Genomic DNA, 20421 nt, shown 5'->3' with positions numbered 1-20421 from the left:
ATCCTGACACTCTACTGAATTCCTGTATAAGATCTAGCAGTTTTGGAGTGGAGTCTTTTGGGTTTTCCACATATAGTATCATATCATCTGCGAACAGTGATAATTTAACTTCTTCTTTGCCGATTTGGATGCCTTTAATTTCCTTTTGTTGTCTGAATGCTGAGGCTAGAACTTCTAGTACTATGTTGAATAGCAGTGGTGATAATAGACAACCCTGCTGTGTTCCTGACCTTAGCGGAAAAGCTTTCAGTTTTTCTCCATTGAGAATGATATTTGCGGTGGGTTTTTCATAGATGGCTTTGATGATATTGAGGTATGTGCCCTCTATCCCTACACTTTGAAGAGTTTTGATCAGGAAGGGATGCTGTACTTTGTCAAATGCTTTTTCAGCATCTATTGAGAGTATCATATGGTTCTTGTTCTTTCTTTTATTGATGTGTTGTATCACATTGACTGATTTGTGGATGTTGAACCAACCTTGCAGCCCTGGAATAAATCCCACTTGGTCGTGGTGAATAATACTTTTAATGTACTGTTGAATCCTATTGGCTAGTATTTTGTTGAGTATTTTCGCATCTGTGTTCATCAAGGATATTGGTCTATAGCTCTCTTTTTTGATGGGATCCTTGTCTGGTTTTGGGATCAAGGTGATGCTGGCCTCATAAAATGAGTTTGGAAGTTTTCCTTCCATTTCTATTTTTTGGAACAGTTTCAGGAGAATAGGAATTAGTTCTTCTTTAAATGTTTGGTAGAATTCCCCCAGAAGCCGTCTGGCCCTGAGCTTTTGTTTGGAGATTTTTAATGACTGTTTCAATCTCCTTACTGGTTATGTGTCTGTTCAGGCTTTCTATTCCTTCCTGGTTCAGTTGTGGTAGTTTATATGTTTCTAGGAATGCATCCATTTCTTCCAGATTGTCAAATTTGTTGGCGTAGAGTTGCTCATAGTATGTTCTTATAATAGTTTGTATTTCTTTGGTGTTCGTTGTGATCTCTCCTCTTTCATTCATGATTTTATTTATTTGGGTCCTTTCTCTTTTCTTTTTGATAAGTCGGGCCAGGGGTTTATCAATTTTATTAATTCTTTCAAAGAACCAGCTCCTAGTTTCGTTGATTTGTTCTATTGTTTTTTTGGTTTCTATTTCATTGATTTCTGCTCTGATCTTTATGATTTCTCTTCTCCTGCTGGGCTTAGGGTTTCTTTCTTGTTCTTTCTCCAGCTCCTTTAGGTGTAGGGTTAGGTTGTGTACCTGAGACCTTTCTTGTTTCTTGAGAAAGGCTTGTACCGCTCTATATTTTCCTCTCAGGACTGCCTTTGTTGTGTCCCACAGATTTTGAACCGTTGTATTTTCATTATCATTTGTTTCCATGATTTTTTTCAATTCTTCTTTAATTTCCCGGCTGACCCATTCATTCTTTAGAAGGATGTTGTTTAGTCTCCATGTATTTGGGTTCTTTCCAAACTTCCTTTTGTGGTTGAGTTCTAGCTTTAGAGCATTGTGGTCTGAAAATATGCAGGGAATGATCCCAATCTTTTGATACCGGTTGAGTCCTGATTTAGGACCGAGGATGTGATCTATTCTGGAGAATGTTCCATGTGCACTAGAGAAGAATGTGTATTCTGTTGCTTTGGGATGAAATGTTCTGAATATATCTGTGATGTCCATCTGGTCCAGTGTGTCGTTTAAGGCCTTTATTTCCTTGCTGATCGTTTGCTTGGATGATCTGTCCATTTCAGTAAGGGGAGTGTTAAAGTCCCCTACTATTATTTTATTATTGTTTATGTGTTTCTTTGATTTTGTTATTAATTGGTTTATATAGTTGGCTGCTCCCACGTTGGGGGCATAAATATTTTAAATTGTTAAATCTTCTTGTTGGACAGACCCTTTGAGTATGATATAGTGTCCTTCCTCATCTCTTATTATAGTCTTTGGCTTAAAATCTAATTGATCTGATATAAGGATTGCCACTCCTGCTTTCTTCTGATGTCCATTAGCATGGTAAATTCTTTTCCACCCCCTCACTTTAAATCTGGAGGTGTCTTCAGGCTTAAAATGAGTTTCTTGGAGGCAACATATAGATGGGTTTTGTTTTTTTATCCATTCTGATACCCTGTGTCTTTTGATTGGGGCATTTAGCCCATTAACATTCAGGGTAACTACTGAGAGATATGAATTTAGTGCCATTGTATTACCTGTAAGGTGACTGTTACTGTATATTGTCTCTGTTCCTTACTGATCTACCACTTGTAGGCTCTCTCTTTGCTTAGAGGACCCCTTTCAATATTTCCTGTAGAGCTGGTTTGGTGTTTGCAAATTCTTTCAGTTTTTGTCCTGGAAGCTTTTAATCTCTCCTTCTATTTTCAATGATATCCTAGCAGGATATAGTATTCTTGGCTACATGTTTTTCTCGTTTAGTGCTCTGAAAATATCATGCCAGCTCTTTCTGGCCTGCCAGGTCTCTGTGGATAAGTCAGCTGCCAATCTAATATTTTTACCATTGTATGTTACAGACTTCTTTTCCCGGGCTGCTTTCAGGATTTTCTCTTTGTCACGAAGACTTGTAAATTTTACTATTAGGTGATGGGGTGTGGGCCTATTCTTATTGATTTTGAGGGGCGTTCCCTGAACCTCCTGAATTTTGATGCTCGTTCCCTTTGCCATATTGGGGAAATTCTCCCCAATAATTCTCTCCAGTATACCTTCTGCTCCCCTCTCTCTTTCTTCTTCTTCTGGAATCCCAATTATTCTAATGTTGTTTCGTCTTATGGTGTCACTTATCTCTCGAATTCTCCCCTCGTGGTCCAGTAGCTATTTGTCCCTCTTTTGCTCAGCTTCTTTATTCTCTGTCATTTGGTCTTCTATATCACTAATTCTTTCTTCTGCCTCATTTATCCTAGCAGTGAGAGCCTCCATTTTTGATTGCACCTCATTAATAGCTTTTTTGATTTCAACTTGGTTAGATTTTAGTTCTTTTATTTCTCCAGAAAGGGCTTTTATATCTCTCGAGAGGGTTTCTCTAATATCTTCCATGTCTTTTTCGAGCCGGGCTAGAACCTTGAGAATTGTCATTCTGAACTCTAGATCTGACATATTACCAATGTCTGTATTGATTAGGTACCTAGCCTTCGGTACTGCCTCTTGTTCTTTTTTTTGTCTTGAATTTTTCCGTCTTGTCATTTTGTCCAGTTAAGAGTATATGAAGGGGCAAATAAAATACTAAAAGGGTGGCAACAACCCCAGGATAAAATGCTTTAACCAAATTAGAAGAGATCCAAAATCATGAGGGGGGAGAAAGGGGATAAAAAGAGGTTCAAAAAGGAAGAAAGAAAAAAAAAAGAAAAAGGAAAAAAAAAAGAAAAGAAAAGAAAAGAATTTTAAAAAAAAAAGAAAACACCTAAGAAAAATGTAAAAAATAAAATATATATATATTAGATAAACTAGTAAAAAATCGTTAAAAAAGAAAAAGGTAACAGTTAAAAAAAAAAAAATTTTATCCGAAGGCGAGGAAAAAAAAAAAAAAAATGAAAAAGAAAAAAAAAATTAAATTAACTGCAAGACTAAAAAAAAAAATCACAGGGAAAAAGCCATGAGTTCCGTGCTTGGCTTTCTCCTTTTCTGGAATTCTGCTGCTCTCCTTGGTATTGAAACCGCACTCCTTGGTAGGTGAACTTGGTCTCGGCTGGATTTCTTGTTGATCTTCTGGGGGAGGGGCCTGTTGTAGTGATTCTCAAATGTCTTTGCCCCAGGCGTAATTACACCGCCCTTACCCGGGGCCGGGGTGAGTAATCCGCTCGGGTTTGCTTTCAGGAGCTTTTGTTCCCTGAGCGCTTTCCGTAGAGTTCCGGAGGACGGGAATACAAATGGCGGCCTCCTGGTCTCCGGCCCGGAGGAGCGGAGAGCCCAGGGCCGCACTCCTCAGTGCGCCCTCAGAGAACAGCGCCCAGTTACTCCCGTCTGCCTGACCTCCGGCCGCGCTCCGAGCTCACCGAGCCTGCGACCAGTTCAAGGTAACACCGAGCTGTGAGCTTCCTGTCGGCTCTGTCTCTGTAGCCGGCTTTCCCGTTCCAATACCCGCAAGCTCTGTGACACTCAGACCCCCCCGATCCTTCTGTGACCCTGAAGGACCTGAGGCCACGCTGACCCTGCGTGGGCTTCGCCCCAGTTTAGCCTCTGGAGCGATGTCCCTCAGCGGAACAGACTTTTAAAAGTCCTGATTTGTGCACCGTTGCTCCGCTGCTTGCCGGGAGCCGGCCCCTCCCCCCGGGGTCTATCTTCCCATCACTTTGGATTCACTTCTCCGCCGGTCCTACCTTTCAGAAAGTGGTTGTTTTTCTGTTTCCAGAATTGCTGTTCTTCTTCTCTTCGATCTGCCGATGGATTTTCAGGTGTTTGCAATCTTTAGATAAGCTATCTAGCTGATCTCCGGCTAGCTGAAGTAGTCTCAGCCTGCTACTTCTCCGCCATCTTGACTCCTCCCCCCCATAATACCTTTCTAACCTGAACTTTTTGATACATACACCTATGTTTTTCTTTTGCATTATTATTTTTTGAATTCCTTTTTTCAAATTTTAGTTTAGTTTAGTCTATTTTATTCCTTTTTATTTTTATCCTCTAATATTCATATAGAGTTAAACTTCAAAGTAATCCCCTTTCCCCAATCAATACTACCCCTATAGGTAAACCAATTTTTAATCCCCTTTATCTTAGGAAGGTTGAGTCCTTTAACAAAGATATCAAGATACATCCAGGAAGAATCAAAACAACCTTCCTCCCACACACTGAGAATTTATAAGAACTCTCCCATCTTTTTCTACCAGTGTTTCTGTGTTTTTTGTGTTTGTCCTGATAGCATATAAATTTTACACTTGTGGTTCTTTTTGATGAGGTTCTTTCTTTATATATATATTATTTTCTCTTGTCATATACTTATATCAGTCTTTTTATATCTTTTTGTTTGTCTACTTCATAAATCTTACCTTGGGGCCCATCTGGGCTGAACCTTCTTTTTCATCTTCCCTTTCTTTCCTGTCTCACTCTCTCTCTCTCTCTCTCTCTCTCTCTCTCTTTTTCTTTTCTTTTTTTTCTTTTTCTTTTTCTTTTCTTTTGTCTCTCATTTGGGTGGGGAATCCTGATTGCTCAGAAGTGTTCCAGGGTGCACCTTGACTGCACCACAGTTGCTACATCTGTTCAGTCATCTCCCACCAAAATGACTAGGAGGAGGAATGTCCAACAGAAGAAAAATACAGAGGATGGACCTTCTGCAACAGAGCTAATGGCTATCAACATAGACAATATGTCGGAAAGAGAATTCAGGCTAGCAATTATCCAGGCAATAGCTAGGTTGGAGAAAGCCATGGATGACCAAACAGAATTGATTAGGGCCGAACTGAAAGCGACCAAACAGGATGTTCACAATATTAGGGCGGAGCTTAAAGCTACCAGGGAGGAAGTTCACAATGCTCTCAATGAGTTCCAATCTAATCTAAACTCGCTCAAAGCTAGGGTAACTGAGACAGAAGATAGAATTAGTGATCTGGAAGACAAATGGATAGAGAGAAAGGATCAGGAGGAAGCCTGGAACAAATAGCTTAGAAACCACGAAAACAGAATCAGGGAAATAAATGATGCCATGAAGCATTCCAATGTCAGAATTATTGGAATCCCTGAAGGGGAGGAGAAAGAAGGAAGTCTAGAAGATATAGTGGAACAAGTCCTTCATGAAAATTTTCCCAATCTCGCGAATGGAACCAGCGTTCATGTACTAGAGGCTGAACGGTCTCCACCCAAGACTATACATTCCAAAAAAAAATCACGACACCTGATAGTCAAACTGAGGAATTATAATTGTAGGTATAATCTCTTGAAAGCCGCCAGGGCAAAGGGGCTCCTTACTTACAGAGGGAAGCCCATCAGAATAACATCAGACCTGTCCACAGAAACCTGGCAAGCCAGAAAAGGCTGGCAAGATATATTCAGGGCACTAAATGAGAAGAACATGCAGCCAAGAATACTTCATCCAGCAACACTGACATTCAAAATGGATGGAGAGATAAAGAGTTTTCAAGACCGGCAAAGCTTAAAAGACTATGCAACCACCAAGCCGACACTGCAGGAAATATTAAGGGGGGTTCTATAAAAGAGGAAAAATCCCAAGAATAGCATTGAACAGAAATAGAGAGACAGTCTACAGAAAGAAAGACTTCAAAGGTAACTCGATGTCAATAAAAACGTATCTATCAATAATCACTCTCAATGTGAATGGCCTAAATGCACCCATAAAACGGCACAGGGTTGCAGATTGGATAAAACGACAGAACCCATCCATATGTTGTCTACAAGAGACCCATTTTGAACCTAAAGATACACACAGACTGAAAGTGAAGGTATGGAGAAGCATCTTTCATGCCAATGGGCCTCAAAAGAAGGCTGGGGTAGCGATTCTCATATCAGATAAATTAGACTTCAAACTAAAGACTGTAGTCAGAGATACAGAAGGACACTACATAATCCTTAAAGGGACTATCCACCAAGATGATCTAACAATTGTAAATATCTATGCTCCCAATATGGGAGCAGCCAATTACTTAAGAAAACTGTTAATCAAGATAAAGAGTCATATTGATATGAATACACTAATCGTAGGAGATCTTAACACACCTCTCTCAGAATTAGACAGATCATCGAAGCAGAAAATCAATAAAGAAACAAGAGCATTGAATGACACATTGGACCAGATGGACCTCATAGATATATACAGAACATTCCACCCTAAAACAACAGAATACTCATTCTTCTCAAGTGCACACGGAACCTTCTCCAGAATAGACCACATTCTGGGTCACAAATCAGGACTCAACCGATACCAACAGACTGAGGTTATTAACTGCATATTCTCAGATCACAATGCTTTGAAACTGGAGCTTAATCACAAGGAAAATTTCAGAAGGAACTCAAACACCTGGAAGCTAAAGACCACCTTGCTTAAGAATGCTTGGATCAACCAGGAGATCAAAGAAGAACTGAAACAATTCATGGAAACCAATGAGAATGAAGACACTTTGGTCCAAAACCTATGGGATACATCAAAGGCGGTCCTAAGGAGAAAATACATAGACATCCAAGCCTCCCTCAAAAAAATTGAAAAATCCAGAATATACCAGCTGTCTCTACACCTTAAAGAACTGGAGAATCAACAACAAATCAAGCCAACTCCACACATAAGAAGGGAAATCATCAAGATTAGAGCTGAGATCAGTGAGGTAGAAATCAGAGATACAGTAGAACGTATCAATGAAACTAGAAGCTGTTTTTTTTTTTAAGATTCTATTTATTTATTTATTTGACAGGGAGAGATCACAAGTAGACAGAGAGGCAGGCAGAGAGAGAGAGAGAGGGAAGCAGGCTCCCTGCTGAACAGAGAGCCCGATGTGGGACTCGATCCCAGGACCCTGAGATCATGACCTGAGCCGAAGGCAGCAGCTTAACCCACTGAGCCACCCAGGTGCCCCTGGTTTTTTGAAAGAATCAATAAGATCGATAAAACATTGGCCACACTAATCCAAAAGAAAAGAGAGAAAGCCCAAATTCATAAAATTATGAATGAAAAGGGAGAGATCACAACTAACACCAAGGAAGTAGAAACAATCATCAGAAGTTATTATCAACAGTTATATGCCAATAAGCTTAGCAACCTAGATGAAATGGATGCATTCCTGGAAAAATATAAACTACCAAAATTGAACCACGAAGAAATCAACAACCTGAATAGACCGATATCTAATAACGAGATTGAAGCAGTGATCAAAAACCTCCCAAAAAACAAGAGCCCAGGACCTGACGGATTCCCTGGGGAATTCTACCAAACCTTCAAAGAAGAAATAACACCTATTCTCCTGAAGCTGTTTCAAAAAATTGAAGCAGAAGGAAAACTTCCAGACGCTTTCTATGAAGCCAGCATTACCCTGATCCCCAAACCAGGCAAAGACCCTACCAAAAAGGAGAATTTTAGACCAATATCACTGAAGAATATGGATGCTAAGATTCTCAACAAGATCCTAGCAAACAGGATCCAACAGCACATTAAAAAGATTATCCACCATGATCAGGTGGGATTCATCCCTGGGCTACAAGAATGGTTCAACATTCACAAATCAATCAATGTGATACAACAAATTAATATGAGAAGAGAGAAGAACCACATGGTCCTCTCAATTGATGCAGAAAAAGCATTTGACAAAATCCAGGAGCCGTTCCTGATTAAAACGCTTCAAAGTATAGAGATAGAGGGAACATTCCTGAACCTCATCAAATCTATCTATGAAAGACCCACAGCAAATATCATCCTCAATGGGAAAAAGCTTGCAGCCTTCCCGTTGAGATCACGAACAAGACAAGGATGCCCACTTTCACCACTCTTGTTCAACATAGTATTAGAAGTCCTAGCAACAGCAATCAGACAACAAAGAGAAATAAAAGGTATCCAAATTGATAATGAAGAAGTCAAACTCTCTCTCTTCGCAAATGACATGATTCTTTATATGGAAAACCCAAAAGACTCCACCCCCAAACTACTAGAACTCATACAGCAATTCAGCAACGTGGCAGGATACAAAGTCAATGTGCAGAAATCAGTGGCTTTCTTATACACTAACAATGAAAATACAGAAAGGGAAATTAGAGAATCGATTCCATTTACTATAGCACCAAGAACCATAAGATACCTGGGAATCAACCTAACCAAAGAGGTAAAGGATCTGTACTCGAGGAACTACAGAACACTCGTGAAAGAAATTGAAGAAGACACAAATAGATGGAAGAACATTCCATGCTCTTGGATCGGAAGAATAAACATTGTTAAAATGTCTATACTGCCTAGAGCAATATATACTTTTAATGCCATTCCGATCAAAATTCCACCGGTATTCTTCAAAGAGCTGGAGCAAATAATCCTAAAATTTGTATGGAATCAGAAGAGACCCCGAATCACTAAGGAAATGTTGAAAAACAAAAATAAAGCTGGGGGCATCATGTTACCTGATTTCAAGCTTTATTACAAAGCTGTGATCACCAAGACAGCATGGTACTTGCATAAAAACAGACACATAGACCAGTGGAACAGAGTAGAGATCCCAGATATGGACCCTCAACTCTATGGTCAATTAATCTTCGAAAAAACAGGAAAAAATACACAGTGGAAAAAAGACAGTCTCTTCAATAAATGGTGCTGGGAAAACTGGACAGCTATATGTAGAAGAATGAAACTCGACCATTCTCTTACACCGTACACAAAGATAAACTCAAAATGGATAAAAGACCTCAACGTGAGACAGGAATCCATCAGAAACCTAGAGGAGAACAGAGGCAGTAATCTCTTCGATATCAGCCACAGCAACTTCTTTCAAGATATGTCTCCAAAGGCAAAGGAAACAAAAGCAAAAATAAACTTTTGGGACTTCATCAAAATCAAAAGCTTCTGCACAGCAAAGGAAACAATGAAAAAAACAAAGAGGCAACCCACGGAATGGGAGAAGATATTTGCAAGTGACAGTACAGACAAAAGGTTGATATCCAGGATCTATAATGAACTCCTCAAACTCAACAACCACGAAACAGGCAATCATATCAAAAAATGGGCAGAAGATATGAACAGATACTTCTCCAATCAAGACATACAAATGGCTATCAGACACATGAAAAAATGTTCATCATCATTAGCCCTCAGGGAGATTCAAATTAAAGCCACATTGAGATATCACCTTACATAGTTAGAATGGCCAAAATTAACAAAACAGGAAACAACATGTGTTGGAGAGGATGTGGAGAAAGGGGAACCCTCTTACACTGTTGGTGGGAATGCAAGTTGGTGCAGCCTCTTTGGAAAACAGTGTGGAGATTCCTCAAGAAATTAAAAATACAGCTTCCCTATGACCCTGCAATTGCACTCCTGGGTATTTACCCCAAGGATACAGATGTCGTGAAAAGAAGGGCCATCTGTACCCCAATGTTTATAGCAGCAATGGCCACGGTCACCAAACTGTGGAAAGAACCAAGATGCCCTTCAATGGACGAATGGATAAGGAAGATGTGGTCCATATACACTATGGAGTATTATGCCTCCATCAGAAAGGATGAATACCCAACTTTTGTATCAACATGGACGGGACTGGAAGAGATGATACTGAGTGAAATAAGTCAAGCAGAGAGAGTCAATTATCATATGGTTTCACTTATTTGTGGAGCATAACAAATTTGTGGAGCACAACAAATATCATGGAGGACAAGGGGTGTTAGAGAGGAGAAGGGAGTTGGGGTAAATTGGAAGGGGAGGTGAATCACGAGAGACTATGGACTCTGAAAAACAATATGAGGGGTTTGAAGTGGCCGGGGGGGGGTGGGAGATTGGGGTACCAGGTGGTGGGTATTATAGAGGGCACGAATTGCATGGAGCACTGGGTGTGGTGAAAAAATAATGAATACTGTTTTTCTGAAAATAAATAAATTGAAAAATTTAAAAAAAAAAAAAGAATTACGTCTGCAATGATCCTGAAACCAGGAGGTTAGGACTCAAATATCCATTTGGGAACTGTGGAACATAATTCAACTCAGAAGTGTCCCTGCCATGGTTGGGCACTCCCTCCCCTTGGGGGATTCTGCAGGTAGCATGGGTACCACAAAGCTCTCAGGGATCAGATGGGGCATTATTAACAAACCCAGAAAAAGCCCTGTCTCCTAACTGACCCATCTGTATGTCTGGGTACCCAGGCTTCATCCTTGCCCTCTGATTATCACCACAGTGAGCAAATGTTGGACATCTGGCCTCTATATTCTCCCATGTAGGTCAGAAGTGAGACAATGAACTCATCACCATGAGGAGGTGGGGTGCAGTGCCTGCTGTCTCCCTGATGGAGTTCCCCCATCACACCAAGAGGATCTGCTTCTCCTCCAGCTGCATGTGTAGGGCCTTCTGATCCCATCTCAGCTCTGCTGTGGACATGACATTTCTAGAGCCGTTTAACCCTCATTGCGCTTCTCTGACCCCTATAGAGGGATCAGTGTGAGGAGCCCCAGTCTCTCTGCCTGAGAATTTCTCCCCTCAGTGTCACCAGCCCCAGCCCTGAGTCCCATCAGCCCTCCCCTGCCCACCCAGGCCTCTGTGCTACCTTCTGTGGTCGGGTCAGAGGACACACACTGACTGGCAACCTATGTAGTTCAGGTTTGTAGTATCTGCAAAACTAGGTTCTCCCTCCCAGAATGAGGACATCACAGGTACGACCAACTCTAATGAGACAATGGGGATGACATGACACATATCACAAGGTCTGAAGAAGCAGGAAGTAGTTTTGCTCTAGTTCTGCTGGGACATCCCGTAATGTGTCTATTGGAGAACCAGGACCATGTCCCTGGGCCCGTGACCCAGTGAGCAGGATGGCAGCCTGAGAGGGTGTGCCCCTTGTGACCTGTGCAAAGGATAGTGCCTCTGAGTGCCTGGGTGTGTGTGTGTGTGTGTGTGTGTGTGAGAGAGAGAGAGAGAGAGAGAGAAAGAGAGAGATTTTTAGTGTTGGCAGGAAATTTTGCCCATTTTCAATGGCCCAAACCCAAGATTTGTTATGTTTCCATAATTTCCCTCCAACCTCTAAATTCCAGTGACTTTTCTTTATATCATGTTTAAGGATAAAGGATACTAAAAGGAGCAGGAGGAGTAAATATTTATATGTGCTTACCACATATGAACCATGATCCAAGCACTTCCCATTTATTAAATCGTTTAATCATGAATACTCTACCAAAAAAGCATTGATTATCACCCCAATTTACAGAAGCAGAAGCTGAGGCAGGTAGGATGTGTAACTTGCCTGAGGTCAAAGCTAGAAAGTGGCCAAACCAGCAGCAAACCAAGGTCTGCTGACCCCGAAATCCCTGGTCTTCATCATCAACCTATAGACTTTTGTGCTTTCAGGCTAAGACATGGCCCCTTCTTAATGCTCCAGAAGGTTCTGTCTCCTTTTTCAAAAGCAAGTGATGGCTAGTGGGCCTTTGCAGAGCAGTCCATCCAACAGAAATAAAATTCCAACCACATTCATAATTTAAAATTTTCTAGTAGCCACATTTTTAAAAAGAGAAGAAATGAGCAGAACTTGTTTTCATAGTACACTTTGGCTAGATCAATTTCTTGAAAATATTATCACATCAATATGAATTACATATAAAAATATTTTTTACCTTATCTTTTATGCTATGTTTTTGAAATCTGCTGGAGACCACAGAACAACAAAACTTTTTTGGGGGGACTACCCACATTTGATGGTACAGAGGTTTTCATGCCTTGTAGGAGCCATGGACAGATCAGATTAAATTCATAAGGTTTCCTTAGGGTAACTCTCTCTACAGTATAGACTCAGAGCCAGCAGGCTGTTTTTCCTTGGGAAACAGAGACAACACCATCATGAATATCTGATTATCTTTAGAACAGAACCTGGGAGGGCATAGACTGGAATAAAGGAGAGAGGGTGATAACCAGAAGGTCTCAGTAGCCTTGGGATGAGGGGAGAGGGAGCATGGTGAGGGGTCAGTGCAGGGCGGGGATTGGAAGGGCAGGCTCTGGGACATCTCCTGGATTGGAAACTGGACTTACTCATCACTGTCATGGCAAATGAGAAATGAGAAAACCATGTAATGTCTCAATGTTAGATTCTTCATTTAAAAGACTGGAGGAAAACTGTGCCTTGGTTTTTATTGTGTCTCATTCAGTGGAACCCGTACATACTCACAAAGGTTTAGCACCTACTGAGGGCTCAGAAGTAGTCATTTTTTAAAACTAGCAATACACATAGGGTGATATTCATCCCAGGGTGCCCAGGGGAGCACTGTGGGTCTTGTTTTCAGAACCCAGAAAGTCCAAATCCCCTGGGTTGTGCTCAAGTGAAAAGGGTATAACTGATGCTTCCATTGATGATTCTGTGTAAAATCAACTCTCCACTTTAGAAACCACACCTGCTCCTACTTCTGACCTAGGAAATTACCAGAATGGGGCTCTTAAGCTCTGGGTGAGCTCAAACAAGAGCTCACACAGATCAACGGAAGAATGGAGACTAGATTTGCATCTGATTCCCCTCCTTCCTTGAGCTGCAAAAACAGAGGATAAGATGGGAGTTTGAAGACTTCAGGCTTGGAGCACAGCCCAAGAGAAGAGTTCTATGCAATTCCCCTCCACCATGGACTGGGTTTCCTTCTACCTCCTGCCCTTTATTATCTCTACAGGTCAGGGTTCTGCCTCTTTGACATTTCCCTCCAAGTACAGTGCCCAGGGAACACCGTCCAGTGTCCAGGACATTCAGCATCATGCTTGTGTTTTGTGTTTCCAGGTTTCTGTGCTCTGCCTGTGCTGACTCATCTGCATCTGCCTCCCTGGGAGCCTCAGTCAAGCTTACCTGCACCCTGAGCAGGGAGCACAGCAATTACTTTGTTCACTGATATCAACAGGAACCAGGGAAGGCCCCTCGGTATGTGATGAAGGTTAATAGTGACAGAAGCCACAGCAAGGGGGACGAGATCCCCAGTCGCTTCTCAGGATCCAGCTCTGGGGCTGACCGCTATTTAACCATCTCCGACATCCAGTCTGAGGATGAGGCTGAGTATCACTGCGGTGAGAGCCAATCAACCGATGGTCAATATGGTTAAGCCACAGTGACACACACAAAGGGGAAATGAGGCTAAAACCTCCCACTCTGTCGCTTCTCTTCCCCATGGGGACTCTGGGGAGCTGCTGCATGCCGCTCTCCAGGGCCCTGAGACCTTTGACTATCCCTGGAAACCCTGTCATCCTGCACAAAATCCCAAGACACCATTACAAAGAGACAGACACAGGGACGAACTTAGGTCTTTTTGACAACAGAATATGCTCTTTAATTTGCCATACTGCTGGGAAAGACCAGATCAGCCTAGACAGGAAAATGACCATGAGAGAGTAGCTGGTCTGAGATGACCCCATGAGCCATCAGACCCTGTGCATCCAGAACAGGACTCTGCTCAGAGCTTGGGCAGAGATCTCCAAGTTCTGCAGTTTACCAAGGAGGTTGGTTGAGTAAATACCATCACTGTAATTTCATCATGAAGCATAATAGGAAATTTGCCAGTGTTGAATGTCCTGAAGGAAACATTTGGTCCATGAGGGGGGTATGCCACAGAGTCTTAAGCCCATGGTGGGTGCAGAGCTGGGGTCTAGTAAGAAAGTAGAATACATGCTAGGATGTCATTGCCAGGACCAACACGGAGGATGGCTTGGGTCTCTCCATCGGGACTCAGTTCTCAATTTTTGGTGCCAAGAATGAGTCCACATGCCGCCTATAGGACTTTTCCAGATTCTTCCCAGAAACACAGCTACTGGTACAACAGCAAGGCATGGTGAAGGGGGTGCACCAAAGTGATAAATATATTGACTCCCCGGACTCTCTACCCTGTGAGTGATCCATCTCAAATACATATAATGGGAGAGGGGCCAGCTTACTGGACATGTTGATCTCCTCCATAGATTTTCTGGTTATTGAAAAGCAGCATCTTTCGCACACACCCACGCTTCTGTGGTAACATTGAGCACCTGTATTGATCAAGGTAACCCTGGTCCCTGGGCATAGACCTGAGTGGGGTTGGGAGGAATTGTGATGCTGGATCCCAGGAACTCTGGCCTGATCCGTGTCGTTAGTGATGCAGCTCTGAGATGGAAATTCCAGGAGCCTCCCATAGCCTGGAAACTCCCACGAGGATAGGAGGAGAGAAGGTGGCTATTTCTCTAGAGACAGAGTAGGCAAGGGTACAAGAGGAACAGGAGGAGAGGTGAACAGCACGTCTCAGACTTGCAGTGACTTCTTTCAAGTACATGGTGGGCTGAGTCACAGGGAATCACAGGATCCTCTTACTCACTCCAGTAAAGGATTGTTTTCTACCAAGGGTTTGCAGAGTTTATGTCCCAAAAAAGGACTCCCCCGGGTCCCTCTAGTGGGATTTTCCTCACCACATACATTGTAGTCAAGAAGATGGTAGGGAAATAATATCCAAACCCACACAATGAATCATCCCACCTCCAAAGGACCCACCTGGGGCCTTCTGGTGTGGATGAGTTGGAAGAAAATAACCCAGTAGGCACGGACAGACAGACAGATGGACAGGCAGTGAAAACAATGAGAGGGACTGGAAAAGGAAGGCAGAAAAGAGCATTGTCTCTTGTGCTGAGATGGTAACCAATCAATGAGGAAGTGACAACTACAAAGCATTGATTAAAGGGGTCAGATGATTCCATTAGTGCCAATTACTAACTGCCAATTAGTAATCGGCAGTAATCCCATGCCAGGTGGGATTGTGTGACCTCGGGGACCCACACAAAAACGAGGAAGCTTCCAAATATTTGTCAAGGCCTTTACATGTTTACAAGAAACAATGATGAAAATAATTGTGGTGGCCAATTTCTGCTCTCTTGTGGGATGAGGGCTGTCACAGGGATGAAAATAGCCTGTGTCAATTCACGAGATATTGTGAGGAATCTCCAACAGCTGCTGGTTGGTTAACAAGTCAACTCCCCGGTGGAAAGGGAAGCAGGAACCCCAGAATGAGAGAGTTTCCCAATGTGATGACATGGCAAGCAGGGACCAGAGTGCAGTGGGGGCCAGACAGGAGATCTGAGGCAGGAAGAGGTGGGTAATGAGGTCACAGAGCACCGATACTGAATCAGGGGTTGTCTGCATGCTCAGAGGGCCAGCTAACCCCATGGCCAGGACCCTGCAAGGCCCTGAACCAGACCAGTGTAGACCTCAGGCACAGAGGTTTCAGACAGAGCCATAGGGTCAGATCCCAGGAATTTCACTATTGAAGCCAGACCTTGGAAACCAAGGTTGATTTTCTCACCAGAAAGCTCCATGGAGGAAGCCAGGAGCTCCGGGGTTCCTCCTCAGTCACCTATTCTGACCTCACAAGTGAGTAATCCAGGCAGAAAGCATGGAGGAAATATATTTGCATAAATACTAGCAATCACTGCCCCATGGACCTGGAGGGAATAAGAGAACCCCGGGTGAGCCTGCCCTGCTGTGGGGTCTCTGGAGGCAGAGCTCTGGGCATCTCCACCATGGCCTGGAGCCTTTTCCTGCTCCCCATCATCACTCTCTGCACAGGTGTGACCCAGGCCCTACACACAAGCTCAGACTTTATGGGACCAGAGCTGGGCCTGCCCAAACTCTGAGCTCAGCACTAACACTGACTCAGTATTGGGTCCTTGGAAATTAGTCCTTGGACCTCACACCAACCTCTCCTCTCCTGTCTTTTCAGGTTCCATGACCTCCAGTGGGCTGACTCAGCCGCCCTCTGTGTCGGTGACCCAGGGACAGATGGCTACAATCAACCGCTCTGGAAATGTACTGGGGAAAAGATACGCATATTGGTACCAGCAGAAGCCAAGACAAGCTCCTGTGCTTGTGATTAATAAAAATAATGGCGACTGTCAGAGATCTCTGACCGGTTCAAGCCTCTAAATCAGGAAACACGGCCACCCTGACCATCAGTGGGACTCGAGATGAGGATGAGGCTGACTACTATTCTCAGTCCTACGACAGCTGTGGTAATGCTCACAGTGACACAGGCAGATGGGGAAGTGAGACAAAATCCACTTCCCCGACTGCAATGCACACTCCTCCAGCCCCAGAAGGAACATGGAAAAGCCCTGAGCAGGTCTGTTCCAGGCACCCAGGTCTGAGGCTTCCAGAGATCCTCCCCCACACTGCTCTCAGGCAGTCCTGCACCCACTGGGTCAGGAGACCATTTACCTGACTGCACCAGCTACTCTGCTCTCCGGGCCTGTGGGTGAATGTGGGCCAGAGGGCTTCAGTGGAGGAAAGACAGAGGGAGCCTTTTGTCCGGTGCTCATGATCTCTGCATTTTCCTTGTGCTATGGGCCACTCGTCACACAACGGACCAGGATTAGAGTCCAAACTTCCCAGAGAAGCTGGGATCCTAAAACCCTGAAGCCATCAGTGGGAGCCACCTGAGTGGAGAGGATGGGCACAGTAGACAGAGGGGTCACCCACATCCCCTCCTCTGGGCTCACACACCCACCCACTACTGCCTGGAACCCTGACAGCTCACAGGGGGGGTCCTCACTGGGAAGTGCTTTTGCTTCAGAAACCTGCCTCCCCTGGTTATGCTCCTTTTCTGAGAGAGTCAGGTAAATGATCACCTCAGGCCAGCACCCTGAGGCCCTGCATCAGGTTGATGTCCTGAATGGTGCCAGCTTGAGATCTCCCTGCAGGTAGGACGCACCTGATATCTCACTGCAGGCCCTTCTCCTTCTTCTCGAGCTGAGCTCCCCAACTCCTTCCAGATTTCCTGCACATGGACTTCTCCTCAGAGCCAGCTTCCAGGAAACAATGGAGGAGGGCAAACATGCCTGACAGGGTTCTCAGGGACCTGAGGAAACCACTGTGTACCCACAGAGCTGGGCTTTATCACCCAAATCACCAACATACTTGTCTAATCTCCAGACAGAGCAGTTTGTTCCTTATATTTTTATACATTGAAAAAATATCCAGACACACTAGGTGTTCTGAGTTCTGACAGATTGTTGCACAGACATCCTTCTTGATGGTAAATGGGGATAATGGGGCAGTTGTCACTGCCTACAAAGTGGCCACAAGAAACAAAACCACCACAGGAGTGAGGCACAGAATGGATCCTTTCTCACTTCCACCCTTCAAATCCGGGCAAGAATCTCTCTTTACACCAATGGACAGACAACAATTCTATGAAATACAGCTCAGCCTGTCAACAGTGACACTTAAGACACCACAGATGCTCCCTCATCCACAGAAAATCCACCCATGCCCCCCACACCACAGTCTCCAAATAAAGAGAATGTTGGCAGCCATGTCTCCACCTAACATGATAAAATATCCCGTGAACAGTTACAATCATGCTCACCCCTTTCCCACAAGAGGATAAAAGTGTATCATTGTCCAATAGTGATCTTTATGTTTGTCCCTGCCATTTGATAATCTATAACTTCAATAATGAGATGTAAAGCTAACTATTGTTAGCATCTGTGATGTTAGATGATGAAGGGATGAAACAGGGAAGTAGAACACACAATATAACCAAACCTATTCATGTCAACATAAGGAAGAAACCTTTATTACTTTTATCTTATTCATTTCTACCACTACCCTGAGGTCAATATGGAGTCTAGAATTACCTTCTTCATTGCCCACTCCATATCCCCTTCTCTCAGCAAATACCGGATCTACTCATGATGCCCCCCATGACCAAACGTTCACTCTGGAAGGTTGGTCCATTATCAGACCTGCTGAATTGGACACTGCTGAATTGATGACTGTCGTCACGGTCCCGGGTATCCTAGGGGATCTCCTGAGTCCATACACTCCTGTTCACCCAGTTGTGTTGTAGACACACAACTGCACTATGACAGTCATCATGAAAAACCCCAGACAGTGTCCCCTACTTTGAGTCCCTATCAGGAGGAGCCAGAGGTACCTAAGACACACTCTCCACAACCAGATCAGGGCAGTCACCCTCCCTTCCTCCCACTTGCCTCTGTTTTCCTGGGAAACTAGCCTGTCTGGGCAATCACGTTACCTGCTGCAAATTAAGGAAGCTTATACTGGTGTGAGAAACACTTGTTTTCAAATTAAATGATACAAAATATTGATGAGTTTAATTAATTAGACAAATGCAATGGGGTCTCAGCGAGCTAATCTTGGTATTGGAGTCTCCTGTCTGCCTCTGTGGGTACACAAGGAAAAGTTTTCAGATGCTCTGTGAGCTATATCATGTGCAATTATATCCAAGTCTGAATTAGCTGATTCCCAGTTCACCAAACCACAGACAGTTCAAATTCCTCCCACACCAAACTCTGGGAGATGTGAGTTGTAATAAAACTTAAATCCAAAGTGACTAGCCCATGAATAAACAGCCATCTAATAAATATACACCCACCTTACAACATGGTCCTTTGCTATGGAGCCCACTGAATAAGATCAAGATTGGATGGACAAGGGGCGGCTGGGTGGTTCAGTGGGTTAAATCCTCTGCCTTCTGCTTGGGTCATGATCCCAGGGTCCTGGGATCCAGCCCTGCATCAGGCTCTCCGCTTGGCAGTGAGCCTGTTTCCCGCGCACCCCCCCTCCCCGCCTACTTCTCTGCCTACTTGTGATCTCTGTCTGTCAAATAAATAAAATATTTTAAAAAAAGACTAGATGGACAAGAAAGCTGACCATTGTCCCTGGACATGTCACATTATCCACCTGATTATTACTACCATTTCCTTTTGAGGACACAGTATGATAGACACTGAGGTAAAATTCTGTCTCATTGACTCTCATCTGTCTCCTGTAGAATTTGCCTCTGTCTCTACCACAGGTCCTCTTCATGCCTCCCCATCCCACCTCAACTGGACTAAATTCAGTCACTGCAAACCATCCTCAATTGGGTCTATCCCTGCACAGTGGGAGAACTCTCCCTTGGGACATAATCCTCCATCACCTCAATGACAGAATGATGAACAAATGTTCTGAGAAAGTTCCACAGTCTAATGATATGGGAAGCATGGGATCACAGTGCCTCTGGGGGATGCAGAGGGGACACTGTGCAAGAAGACGAGAAAGGTAATGAGGCCACAGGACCACCCTCCCTGTATCAGCTGATGTCTGTAACACTCAGAGGGCCCTGTCCAGCCCAAAGGCGAGGCTCCTGAAGCACCACAGACTGAGCCAAGTACAGGTGGCCAGGAGGGTGGGCACAGGGAATATCATGTGGTCTTGTGCTCTCTTTCTCTCTCTCACTCTCACAAATAAATCAATAAATAGAATCCTTTAAAAAAAAAAAAAAAAGAACACCCCATAGTATATGAAATGACACTAAAACATAAGAAACTTACAGGAATATTCCCACCAATTCTGCTCCACAACGTGGGACATGAAACATTCTCAGGGAGCAGGTACAAACTCTAGGAAGATGAATCGAGCCAGAAAAATAATTAAGATGGAACGTTTTCTGTACTATAGTTTACACACAAAAGAAAAGAAGAAATATTCACAGAGCATATTGCATGAGAATAACTAACAGAAATATCCTCACAGGGCCCTTCTCACTCGAGCCTTTAAGATTTTCAAACACACAGTGACAAGAGTTCCCCTATGGAGCCCACAGCTGAGCACTCCTTTACATGAACCAGATCCATGAAGCCCACACAGAAGCAGAGATTCTCTCCAGCAGCCTGAAAAGGAGCATTCTCATGGGGACCAGGGAGGGCATGAGAGAGGTTTGGGGCAGCCAGGCTAAGCAATGGACCAAGTAAGCAGTAATCTGAGGTCCCCACCATGGCCCGGACCCCTACAAAATGCCCCCTCCTCATTCTCTCACCCTCCTCACT

The 20421-nt window shown here is 43.7% G+C and overlaps 4 protein-coding genes, 1 pseudogene and 1 gene segment (V, D, J or C); all 6 read left to right on the top strand.

Moving 5' to 3' along the window:
* The window catches only part of LOC116571642 (immunoglobulin lambda-1 light chain-like), a 487065-nt gene that overhangs the window by 300532 nt on the left and 166112 nt on the right, over positions 1-20421 (top strand). The window lies entirely within an intron of this gene.
* Positions 1-20421, top strand: part of LOC116571641 (immunoglobulin lambda-1 light chain-like) — a 1068967-nt gene that overhangs the window by 890397 nt on the left and 158149 nt on the right. The window lies entirely within an intron of this gene.
* LOC116571643 (immunoglobulin lambda-1 light chain-like) overlaps positions 1-20421 on the top strand; it is a 569629-nt gene that overhangs the window by 395193 nt on the left and 154015 nt on the right. The window lies entirely within an intron of this gene.
* Positions 1-20421, top strand: part of LOC116571639 — a 248716-nt gene that overhangs the window by 93671 nt on the left and 134624 nt on the right.
* LOC116571638 (immunoglobulin lambda-1 light chain-like) overlaps positions 1-20421 on the top strand; it is a 1139351-nt gene that overhangs the window by 989627 nt on the left and 129303 nt on the right. The window lies entirely within an intron of this gene.
* LOC116571645 lies at positions 13173-13676 on the top strand (annotated as a pseudogene).

Source organism: Mustela erminea, chromosome 13, assembly GCF_009829155.1.
Source record: "Mustela erminea isolate mMusErm1 chromosome 13, mMusErm1.Pri, whole genome shotgun sequence".
NCBI classification, from domain to species: Eukaryota; Metazoa; Chordata; class Mammalia; order Carnivora; family Mustelidae; genus Mustela; species Mustela erminea.
This window is presented reverse-complemented; position numbering and strand designations above follow the sequence as displayed.